General features: G+C 37.7%; 1 protein-coding gene across 1 annotated transcript in view; it reads right to left on the bottom strand.

The window, feature by feature from the left end:
- RSRC1 (arginine and serine rich coiled-coil 1) overlaps positions 1-12,407 on the bottom strand; it is a 406,629-nt gene that overhangs the window by 291,368 nt on the left and 102,854 nt on the right. The window lies entirely within an intron of this gene.

The following is a 12,407-nucleotide window of genomic DNA, read 5'->3' on the forward strand; positions in this document are numbered from 1 at the left end:
TTCGAAGTGTGATAAATGTTTAATGAAAACAACACCACACAGCTTGGTGTCAGACAACAGCTATCACACAGCCCTGCTTTGATCCAAACAGACACTTAAAAGGAGTTCTAAGCACGCTCTGCACCACAGAATGCTATAACCTATATGCAAATAGGGGTAAATTAGCATAAATGACTTCCTGCTGCATAAAGAAATAAGAGGTAAGGAAAAATATGACAGCATCTAAGAGTATGTAACTGCTGTCAAAACTCAGAGTCCAGCATTCCCAAATCACTTCAACATCTTCTGCCAAGCACTAGGTAGAAAAAATCTCAACAGAAACTTAGTGCATGAAACTCTACAACTGAAGACTCTGGAACATTGCCAGGTCAAAGCCATAACCAACATACATCTCTAAAATATGATTACTACATGGTACTATATTTCTTATACACACTGCTTGTAATACTTCTAGTTTTTTAAGTATAGTTATCCCCATTTTACAGAAGAATAAATTAAGGCTCAAAGAGAAAAACTTGTCCTATAATGAAAAAAATTGTAAATGATTTAAAATGAGCAAAAATTATATTTTTTCTGCAACTTAATTTACCTTTCCCAGAATCTAAATACCTTAGCACACTTTTAAATGTGTGTGTGGGTGCCTATATTTCAGAATACTACATGTTCAAAGGCAGTAATTCCTATGAACAAAAAGTATATGCTGCTTCTGTTGATAAGCTTTCAGTGCTTTTAGTCTATAAAGACATACCTGAAATAGTTTTGATATAATATAACTTCTAATTACACTGCATAGTAAACTTTTTAATGAAAGATTTTATAAACAGGTAATATACAGGCTATGAAGCCCAAATTCACTGCTGTCCCAGTAGCTTCTAATATATTTTCAGAAAGATTTAAAGACAATTGATGTAGTGGGAGTCACACTTCAGTATAAGAAATTCTATTTAAACATATTCCCCTTCCATTACCCACCAAAAAGAACTGCTTCAGTTGTTCAGATATGAATTCCTATGTCCACTGGGAAATACTTAACTCTCTCTAAAAGCACAAAGGTTTAAAAAGTTATATAAAGAAAGAAAAGAAAAAAAGTATAAACTCAAGTTTTCAAGCAAAATATTCTAGAAATCTTGATGGGCACATTTCTGAAAACAATATCCATCTACTGAAAAGTCAATAAGGGGTTAATAACTGAAAGCCTTTCAGAGTACCACATCTAAAGGAGAATATGTTCAGGAATACTAAATTAGATTCCTGATGAATTCCAAAGTTACTCAAATTAAGAAAGTATTTTACTAGGCAATAACTGATTTAAACAAAATTTTCCTGGCTAGTGATTTAAATCCTGATAGAAAATAGATTTAAATCAAATCCATCCAAATTCTACTCTTAAGGATGGCACTATGATTTAAAATAAACAGTACAAGGGGGGAGAAGCAAGATGGCGGAGGAGCAGGAGACCTAAATTTCGTCTGGTCCCAGGAATTCAGCTAGATAGGTATCAAACCATTTTGAACACCTACAAACTCAACAGGAGATCGAAGAAAAGAACAGCAACAATTGTATAAACAGAAAAGCAACCACTTTCTGGAAGGTAGGACATGTGGAGAAGTGAATCTGAGGCGATATACAGGAAGATAGATGGGGGAGGGAGCTGGCTACCAGCAACTGATAGAACAGCGAAGCACAAAATCAGAACTTTTAGAAGTCTGCTCCCCGAGGGATGTCACTCCAGTGGCTAAGGGGGGGGGTGGAACCCTCGCTGGGACAGTGTGGTCTAAGGACCCTTGGGGTCACAGAAAGACCGGGGGAGCCTAGGTGGCAGAGCTCCCAGTTATCAGAGCGGGGAAGCCGGCTGCAAAGACGGAGTGAAGGAGTGGGCTCTCAGCTCAGGTTGCCATAAACTGTGATCTGTGGCACAGTCGGGCCACTGCTCTTAGAGCAGGGACTCAACTAGCGGCAGATCCAGGGAGACTCCCCTTCCTGCCCCGGGATGAGTGGCGGGGTAGCGCACCGCAGGAATCTGCTGGGTTTGGAGACACCAAACAGGTCCTGTGCCAGAGACAGAAATGCTCTGTCACAGGCCGGGTGCGCACAGAGTGCAGCCGGAGACTGGGGAGAAAGGAATGACTGACTGCTTTTCTCTGAGGGCTCACTGAGGAGTGGGGCCCTGAGTTCTTGGCTCCTCTGGGGCCAGAGATTGAAGGGCCGCCATATTCACTCTCGTCCTCCAAAGCTGTACAGAAAGCTTTCAGGGAACAAAAGCTACCAAGAGCAAACCCAAACAGATTACATAGCCTAGCCCCTGGCAATGGCGGGGAATTCCGCCTGGGCAAAGATATTTGAGAATCACTGCAACAGGCCCCTCCCCCAGAAGATCAGCAAGAACATAGAGCCAAGACCAAGTTTACCCATCAATGAGAACTACAAAACTCCAGCGCTAGGGGGAATACAGCACATAGAATTCATGGCTTTTTCCCCATGATTCTTTAGTCTTTCAAAGTGAATTTTTTAAATTTTCTTTATTTTTTTCTTTTTCTTCTTCCCTTTTTTCAACCAACATCCTTTTAAAATCTTTTTTAAATTTCATCTTTACATTCAGATTTTATCCCTTCATTGTATTTAACCTTATTTTTTGTATATATATAAGTTCTTCTTTCTTTAGAATTTTGGGATACGGTTTCTTCTAACAGAACAAAATATACCCTAAATCTAGTGTATGATGTTGTCCTAGTCTCCTACCTAATCACATTCTTTCTTTTTTTTTTGAATTTTTTCATTCTTTTTTTAACCAACTACTTATCAATTCCTTTTAAAAAATTTTTTAAATTTTCATCTTTACAATCATATTCCATCCCTTCATTGTATTTACCCTTATTTCTGTATATATGTAAGTTTTTAATTCTTTAAAATTTGGGGAGCCAATTTCTTCCAACAGACCAAAATACAACCAAAATCTAGTGTTTGGCTCTGTTCTATTCACCAGCCTGATCATAATTTTTATTTTTTTATATTTCCCTTTCTTTTCCCCCTGATGTCGGGTCTCTTCTGATTTGCTTAGTGTATATTTCTCTGAGGTCGTTGTTACCCTGTTAGAATTTTGTTCTCTCATTCATCTATTCTCCTCTGGACAAAATGACAAGACGGTAAAATTCACCTCAAAAAAAAAAAAAAAAAAAAAGAACAAGAGGCAGTACCAACTGCCAGGGACCTAATCAATATGGACATTAGTAAGATGTCAGAACTAGAGTTCAGAATGACGATTATAAAGATCCTAGCTGGGCTTTAAAAAAGCACAGAAGATACTAGAGAATCCCTTTCTGGAGAAATAAAAGAACTAAAATCTAACTAAGTCGAAATCAAAAAAGCTATTAATGAGGTGCAATAAAAAATGGAGGCTCTGGGGGGGAATCGGAGGGGGCGATGAACCTTGAGAGACTATGGACTCTGAGAAACAAACTGAGGGTTCTAGAGGGGAGGGGGGTGGGGGGATGGGTTAGCCTGGTGACGGGTATTAAAGAGGGCATGTATTGAATGGAGCACTGGGTGTTATACGCAAACAATGAATCATGGAACACTACATCAAAAACTAATGATGTAATATATGGTGATTAACATAACATAATAAAATAAAATTTTAAAAAATGGAGGCTCTAACTGCTAAGATAAATAAGGCAGAAGAGAGAATTAGTGATATAGAAGACCAAATGATGGAGAATAAGAAGCTGAGAAAAAGAGAGATAAACTACTGGATCACAAGGGGAGAATTCAAGAGATAAGTGATACCATAAAGCAAAACACCATTAGAATAATTGGGATCCCAGAAGAAGAAGAAAGAGAGATAGGGGCAGAAGGTATATTGGAGCAAATTATAACAGAGAACTTCCCTAAATTGGGGAAGGAAACAGGCATCAAAATCCAGGAGGCACAGAGAACGCCTCTCAAGATCAATAAAAATAGGTCAACACTTCCACATCTAATAGTAAAACTCACAAGTCTCAGAGGAAAAGGGAAAATCCTGAAAGGAGCTGGGGACAATAGGTCTGTAACCTACAATGTTAGAAACATTAGATTGGCAAGAGACCTATCCACAGAGACCTGGCAGGCCAGAAAGGGCTGGCATGATATATTCAGAGCACTAAATGAGAAAAATATGGAGCAAAGAATACTATATCTAGCTAGGCTGCCACTGAAAATAGAAGAAGAGAGAAAACGCTTCCAGGACAAACAAAAACTAAAAAAATTTGCAAACACGAAACCGGGCCTACCAGAAATATTGAAAGGGATCCTCTAAGCAAAGAAAGAGTCAAAAAGTAACATGGACAAGAAAGGAACAGAGACAATATACAGTAACAGTCACCTTACAGGCAATACAATGGCACTATATCTTTCAATAGCTACCCTGAATGTAAATGAGCTAAATGCCCCAATCAAAAGACATAGGGTATCAGACTGGATAAAAAAACAAGACCCATCGATATGCTGTCTGCAAGAGACTCATTTTAGACCCAAAGACACCTCCAGATTGAAAGTGAGGGGGTGGAAAACCATTTACCATGCTAATGGACATCAAAAGAAAGCTGGGGTGGCGATCCTTACATCAGACAAATTATTATTTTAAACCGAAGACTATAATAAGAGATGAGGAAGGACACTACATTGTACTTAAAAGGTCTATCCCACAAGAAGATCTAACAATTGTAAATATCTATGCCCCTAACATGGGAGCAGCCAACTATATAAGCCAATTAATAACAAAATCAAAGAAACACATCGACAACAATACAATAATAGTAGAGGACTTTAACATCCCCCTCACTGAAATGGACAGATCATCTAAGCAAAAGACAAACAAGGAAATAAAGACTTTAAATGACACGCTGGACCAGATGGGCTTCACAGATATATTGAGAACATGCCATCCCAAACCAACAGAATACACATTCTTCTCGAGTGCCCATGGAACATTCGCCAGAATAGATCACATCCTGGGCCAGAAATCAGGTCTCAACCGGTACCAAAAGACTGGGATCATTCCCTGCATATTTTCAGACCACAATGCTTTGAAACTAGAACTCAATCACAAGAGCAAAGTCGGAAAGAACTCAAATACATGGAGGCTAAAGAGCATCCTACTAAAGAATGAATGGGTCAACCAAGAAATTAAAGAAGAACTAAAAAAATTCATGGAAACCAATGAAAATGAAAACACAAGTGTTCAAAATCTTTGGGATGCAGCAAAGGCAGTCCTAAGAGGAAACTATATAGCAATACAAGTCCTTCTCAAGAAACAAGAAAGGTCTCAAATACACAACCTAACCCTACACCTAAAGGAGCTGGAGAAAGAACAGCAAGTGAAGTCTAAAACCAGCAGGAGAAGGGAAAAAATAAAGACCAGAGCAGAAATCAATGAAATAGAAACCAAAAGAACAGTAGAACAGACCAATGAAACTAGGAGCTGGTTCTTTGAAAGAATTAATAAGATTGATAAACCCCTGGCCAAACTTATCAAAAAGAAAAGAGAAACGACCGAAATAAATAAAATCATGAATGAAAGAGGAGAGATCACAACCAACGCCAAAGAAATACAATTATAAGAAAACATTATGAGCAACTATATGCCAGCAAATTTTCCAGATAATCTGGAAGAAATGGATGCATTCTTAGAGATGTATCAACTACCAAAACTGAACCAGGAAGAAATCGAAAACCTGAACAGACCCATAACCAGTAAGAAAATTGAAGCAGTAATCAACAATCTCTCAACAAACAAGAGCCCAGGGCCAGATGGCTTCCCAGGGGAATTCTACCAAACATTTAAAGAAGAATTAATACCTATTCTTCTGAAACTGTTCCAAAAAAAGAAATGGAAGGAAAACATCCAAACTCATTTTATGAGGGCAGCATTACCTTGATCCCAAAACCAAGACAAAGACCCCACCAGAAAGGAGAACTACAGACCAATATCCCCGATGAACATGGATGCAAAAATTCTCACCAAAACAGTAGCCAATAAGATCCAACAGTACATTAAAAGGATTATTCACCACAACCAAGTGGGATTTATTCCTGGGCTGCAAGGTTGGTTCAACATCCACAAATCAATGTGATACAATACATTAATAAAAGAAAGAACAAGAACCATATGATATTCTCAACAGACGCAGGAAAACCATTTGACAAGGTATAGCATCCTTTCTTGATTAAAACTCTTCACAGTGTAGGGATAGAGAGTACATACCTCAATATCATAAAAGCCATCTATGAAAAACCCACAGTGAATATCATACTCAATGGGAAAAAACTGAGAGCTGTTCCCCTAAGGTCAGGAACACAGCCGGGATGTCCACTATCACCACTGCTATTCAACGTAGTACTAGAAGTCCTAGCCTCAGCCATCAGACAACAAAAAGAAATAAAAGGCATCCGAATCGGCAAAGAAGAAGTCAAACTCTCACTGTTTGCAGATGATATGATACTTTATGTGGAAAACCCAAAAGACTCCACCCCAAAACTGCTAGAACTCATACAGGAATTCAGTAAAGTGGCAGGATATAAAATCAATGCACAGAAATCAGTTGCATTTCTATACACCAACAACAAGACAGAAGAAAGAGAAATTAAGGGGTCGATCCCATTTACCACTGTGCCCAAAACCATAAGATACCTAGGAATAAATCTAGGCAAAGAGGCAAAGAATCTGTACTCAGAAAAATGTAGAATACTCATGAAAGAAACTGAGGAAGACACAAAGAAATGGAAAAACGTTCCATGCTCATGTATTGGAAGAACAAATATTGTGAAAATGTCTATGCTACCTAGAACAATCCACACATTTAATGCAATCCCTATCAAAATACCATCCACTTTTCTCAAAGAAATGGAACTAATAATCCTAAAATTTGTATGGAACCAGAAAAGAACCCGAATAGCCAGAGGAATGTCGAAAAAGAAAAACAAAGCTGGTGGCATCACAATTCCGGACTTCAAGCTCTATTACAAAGCTGTCATCATCAAGACAGTATGGTACTGGCACAAAATCAGACACATAGATCAATGGAACAGAACAGAGAGCCCAAAAATGGACCCTCAACTCTATGGTCAACTAAACTGTGACAAACCTGGAAAGAATGTCCAGTGGAAAAAAGACAGTCTCTTCAACAAATGAGTGCTGGAAAAATTGGACAGCCACATGCAGAAGAATGAAACTGGACTATTTCCTTATACCAAACACAAAAACAGACTCAAAATGGATGAAAGACCTAAATGTGAGACAGGAATCCATCAAAATCCTTTAGGAGAACACAGGCAGCAACCTCTTTGACCTCAGCCGCAGCAACTTCTTCCAAGAAACATCGCCAAAGGCAAGGGAAGCAAGGGCAAAAGTGAACTACTGGGACTTCTTCAAGATAAAAAGCTTTTGCACAACAAAGGAAACAGTCAACAAAACCAAAAGACAACCGACAGAATGGGAGAAGATATTTGCAAATGACATATCAGATAAAGGGCTAGTATCCAAAATCTATAAAGAACTTATCAAACTCAACACCCAAGGAACAAATAATCCAATCAAGAAATGGGCAGAAGACATGAACAGGCATTCCTGCAAAGACATCCAAATGGCCAACAGACACATCAAAAAGTGTTCAACATCACCTGGCATCAGGGAAATCCAAATCAAAACCTCAATGAGATACCACCTCACACCAGGCTAAAATTAACAAGTCAGGAAATGACAGATGTTGGCAAGGATGTGGAGAAAGGGGAACCCTCCTACACTGTTGGTGGGAATGCAAGCTGGTGCAGCCATTCTGGAAAACAGTATGGAGGTTCCTCAAAAAGTTGAAAACAGAGCTACCCTAAGACCCAGCAATTGCACTACTGGGTATTTACCCCAATGATACAAATGTAGTGATCCTAAGGGGTACCTGCACCCCAATGTTTATAGCAGCAATGTCCACAATAGCCAAACTATGGAAAGAGCCTAGAAAGAGCCAACAGATGAATGGATAAAGAAGATGTGGTATACACACACACACACACACACACACACACACACACACACACACAATGGAATATTATGCAGCCATCAAAAAACGAATTCTTGCCATTTGCAACAACGTGGATGGAACTAGAGGGTATTGTGCTAAACGAAGTAAGTCAATCAAGAAAGATAAGTATCATAGGATCTCACCGATATGAGGAATTTGAGAAATAAGACAGAGGATCATAAGGGAAGGGAGGGAAAAATGACACAAGACAAAACCAGAGAGGGAGACAAACCATAAGAGACTTAATCTCAGGAAACAAACTGAGGGTTTCTGGAAGGGACGGGGGTTGGAGGGATGGGTGAGGGACACTGGGGACGGTATGTACTATGGTGAGCTGTGAACTGTGTAAGACTGATGAATCACAGACCTATACCCCTGAAACAAATACTACATTATATGTTAAATAAATAAATAAATAAATAAATAAATAAATAAATAAATAACAGTACAATGTCAGTGGTCGTATTGACATTTTTATTTACAACCAATCTTTTTTTAAAAAGATTTTATTTATTTATTTGAGAGAAAGAGAGAAGAGCACGAGCAGGGTGAGGGGAGAGGGAGAAGAAGACTCCCCACTGAGCAGGGAGCCCGATACAGGGCTTAGTTCCAGGACCCCGGGATCACGACCTAAGCCAGAAGCAGCCACTTAACCGACTGAGCCACCAAGGTGCCCCTCACAACCAATTTTTCAAAAAAGTCTATAAAAGATGTTTTATAATAGCCAACTATACTTGATGGAGTTTGATCAAATGTTGCTAAGGACGACACAATATGAATACACAGAAGACTCAGATGGGGTGTCTAATGTTCACAATCATCAAACCAAGCTGTAATTATGAGATGTCATGACAAGTTTCATATTTCTGATTTTTGACTCTCAGTATAAGTGTGCTTAACAAAATAATGTTGTGTCCAACTTCAACATAACTATTAATAAAATTTGTTTTCATATTTCAAAACATTTCTATAAAATAAATACAAATAGCTAATGATACGATAAATATTTTAAGTTTTAAAAATTTGGGGGGAAGCTAATAAAAACAAGAAAAATCTGTATCAATGTTTAAAGGTAAAATAGTCTGAAAAAGCAAATTGTATAAATGTAAAACATTGAAAATTAACATCATTAAACCATCTTCAAAAAAATGTAAAACAAGGCTCAGTTGGTGTCTTTTTCTTTTCTTTTTTTTTTAAAGTTTATTTATTTATTTGTTTGTGAGAGAGCATGAGCAGGGGGAGGGGGAGAGGCAGCAGGAGAGGGAGAAGCAGACTGCCTACTGAGCAGGGAGCCAGACATGGGGCTCGATCCCAGGATCCCGAGATCATGACCTGAGCTGAAGGCAGACGCTTAACCAACTGAGCCATCCAGGTGCCCCAGTTGATGTCCTTCTTAAATTAATCCTTCATATAGTGTTATAAGGAAAGACACCTTTTAGTCCCTACAAACTCCTGATACCCTCCCAGCTTTTATTAGGCCTTCCTTATTCAGTAGCTTAATAAAATGAAAAGATCAATTTACAACCCTATAAGATGTAATCATTCAAATGTTCCAGGAATTCCAAGAATTATATTTAATTATCTGCTGTATTTATAAGATTTTTCAGAATTATCTAATTTGGTATCTTCTTCCTCAAAAGTTTAATAAAGAAACTCTTCCTCATCATTAGGCTCATTAAATTCTTGCACATTCCTTCCTCTCCCACTTTTATTCTTCCCAATTTGTAAAATAGTCCTTTACTATTATTGTTCTTACTCTTCTTAATTTGTACTTTATAAATGTATGCTTTATATTCTATCAATTTTCATATAATATTGATATTTTCAAACTGGATTGATAAAAATAAACATTGTTATACATAAAGAAGCAGAAGTGTTATCTTCTCTTATGTGGGGAAGCAGCCAGGTTATTTAGCGTAACATAAGCTAAAATATTGTTCTTGGGTTGCTCAACTACAATGAACTAATATATAAGTCCTAATTATATGATTTGTGAATTTTTTTCCTTTTTCTCCACCCACTTTTTTTCAGCAGGGGGGGTGAAATCATTTGGCAAGAGACAGCTCATAAAATGATCATAGAAATAAATTTAAGGACTCGAAATTTTGTGGTTTTTATTAAATATAATTCTAAATAAACATATGAAATGCTATTGTAGGAAAATACGTGAGAAAGAATATAGGGAGAAAAGAAAGAACCAATCTTTTACTAATGACAGATTTCTGGCCTGATCAAAGAAAAATAAGGCACAGAAATTCTTTCAGTTCTCTTTACGTATTTTCTAGGGAAGTTTAAGCAACAGCATATCACTTGATCTCAAACATTATATCTCATCATCAATGATTATGGATTACTACAGGAATGAGGATAATGTACTGTTAAGAGTCAAAATGCTCTTGTCAGGAAACATGAATTAGAAGCCTAACTCTACCATTTACTAGCTCTATGACTACAAGTTTTCATCTATATGAAGGATAATAAAAGTTCCTATTTCATGAGACTATTATGATAAGTAAATAAGATAATGCATGTCAACTGCTTAGCAAAATTCCTGATACTCAGAAAATATATTTAAAATGTTAAACACTTATTATTATTGTGTCCACGGTAAACAAAGCATTTTGTTCATACCTCATGTAGACCTGATCGTATCATTACCCTACTTGCAACTTCATCAGCTGCTCACTGCCTTTAGAATTAACTCCCAACTTAACTTATAAGGTACTCCAAATACTCATTTCTCACCATTATTCCTCTTCAACTCTAAACCAAGCCTCATTAGACTTTAGTTCCTCAAATATGCCATACCCCCCTGCTTGCCTCTAAGTCTTTCCACATGAAGTTCGTTTTGCACATAACATTCTTTCTCATCTCTTCCTTCAAGAACCACTTCTTCTGAGAGTCCTTCCCTGACATGCTGACTAGTCTGGACCAAAAAGCTTAATGTTCATGGAGATATCTTGCAACCACAATGCGTTAAGACTGAGGATGAAAGCCAACAGGTTAAGTAAGACTGGCCTGTTGGAAGAGTTAAAAAGTACCCAAATTTGCTTACCTCTAAACTCTTTGTTTTATTAGCAATAAATGTGCTCATGGGGGCACCTAGGTGGTGCAGTCAGTTAAGCCTCCAACTCTTGCCTTTGGCTCAGGCTGTGATCGCAGGGTCGTGAGATCAAGCCCCGCATCGGGCTCTGTGCTGAGCAGTTTCTCTCTCCCTCTCCCTCTGCCTTCCTCCCCACTCTCTCTCTATATAAAATAAATAAATAAATCTCTAAAAAAATTGTGCTCAAGGTTTAAGCCAGAAGCTGACAAACTACAACCTGTGGGCCAAATCTGCCAATTGCTCATTTTGTAAATAAAAGTTTTATTGCGATACAGCCATATCATTCATTTAACATTATCTGTGGCTGCCTTGGTGTTCAGTAGTTGCAACAGAGACACATGGCCTAAAAAGCCTAAACTATTTGCTATCTAGCCCTTTACTAAGAAGTCTGCTGTCCCTGGTTTAAGCTACTATTGTTTAGGTTTTGTTAATTATGGCCAAAAGCATTCTAACTCATACACTGTTTCCAAGCAAACTAGTAAACATTCATCTGATTTCACTGTAATTACTTACACATCTTCCCTTCTATCTATGCTTATTTTGCCATCTGCATGAACTCTCCAAGTAGGACTGCCTACTATTATGACCTTGTTACCAACATAGTACTTCATAAATAGAAGGCATTTAAATATTGTTGACTGAACAAGCGAACGAATGAATGAGTATATCTGATCAATAACCAATCAATATTTATTAACAACTAACATGTATATTAGGTACTCTAAGGGATACAAAAGAGTAAAAGATATATTCTCAGCCCTGAATGGCTTAAGAAATCAGGTCTAAGAAATAAACACATAAGCTTAAAAAAAAAGACAAATTATTTCTGAAGCAAAGCAGGGTACATCTGTACATATATAAATACTATCATTAAATGCGTACGTGACCCCCCCAAAAAAATTCCTGATTTTAGATCATACCAAAAGATAAGAATCTGGATGTCCTCGGCACAAACCACAAGAGAGAATATCCTGATACAACACCGTGACCTTATACTATGGTCCACTAAAACCATGGAAATTACTGAATCAAGCTACTCAACAGCTTTTTGACATTGGTTCCTAGAGCCCTTCAACTGACACCTCTTGTTTTGATCTTGTTCATCCCCTTTGTTGAGATTTAAAAAATAATGAAGAATACAACATTATTACCTTGTAAATCTGTCATCCAGGATTTAGTCCCTCGAACATAACCGCCACTGAGTTCAATCTGTAAAACTGGCCCAAACTTTCAAGATTGATGTCACCATATTAGAA

Source organism: Halichoerus grypus, chromosome 1, assembly GCF_964656455.1.
Source record: "Halichoerus grypus chromosome 1, mHalGry1.hap1.1, whole genome shotgun sequence".
NCBI classification, from domain to species: domain Eukaryota; kingdom Metazoa; phylum Chordata; class Mammalia; order Carnivora; family Phocidae; genus Halichoerus; species Halichoerus grypus.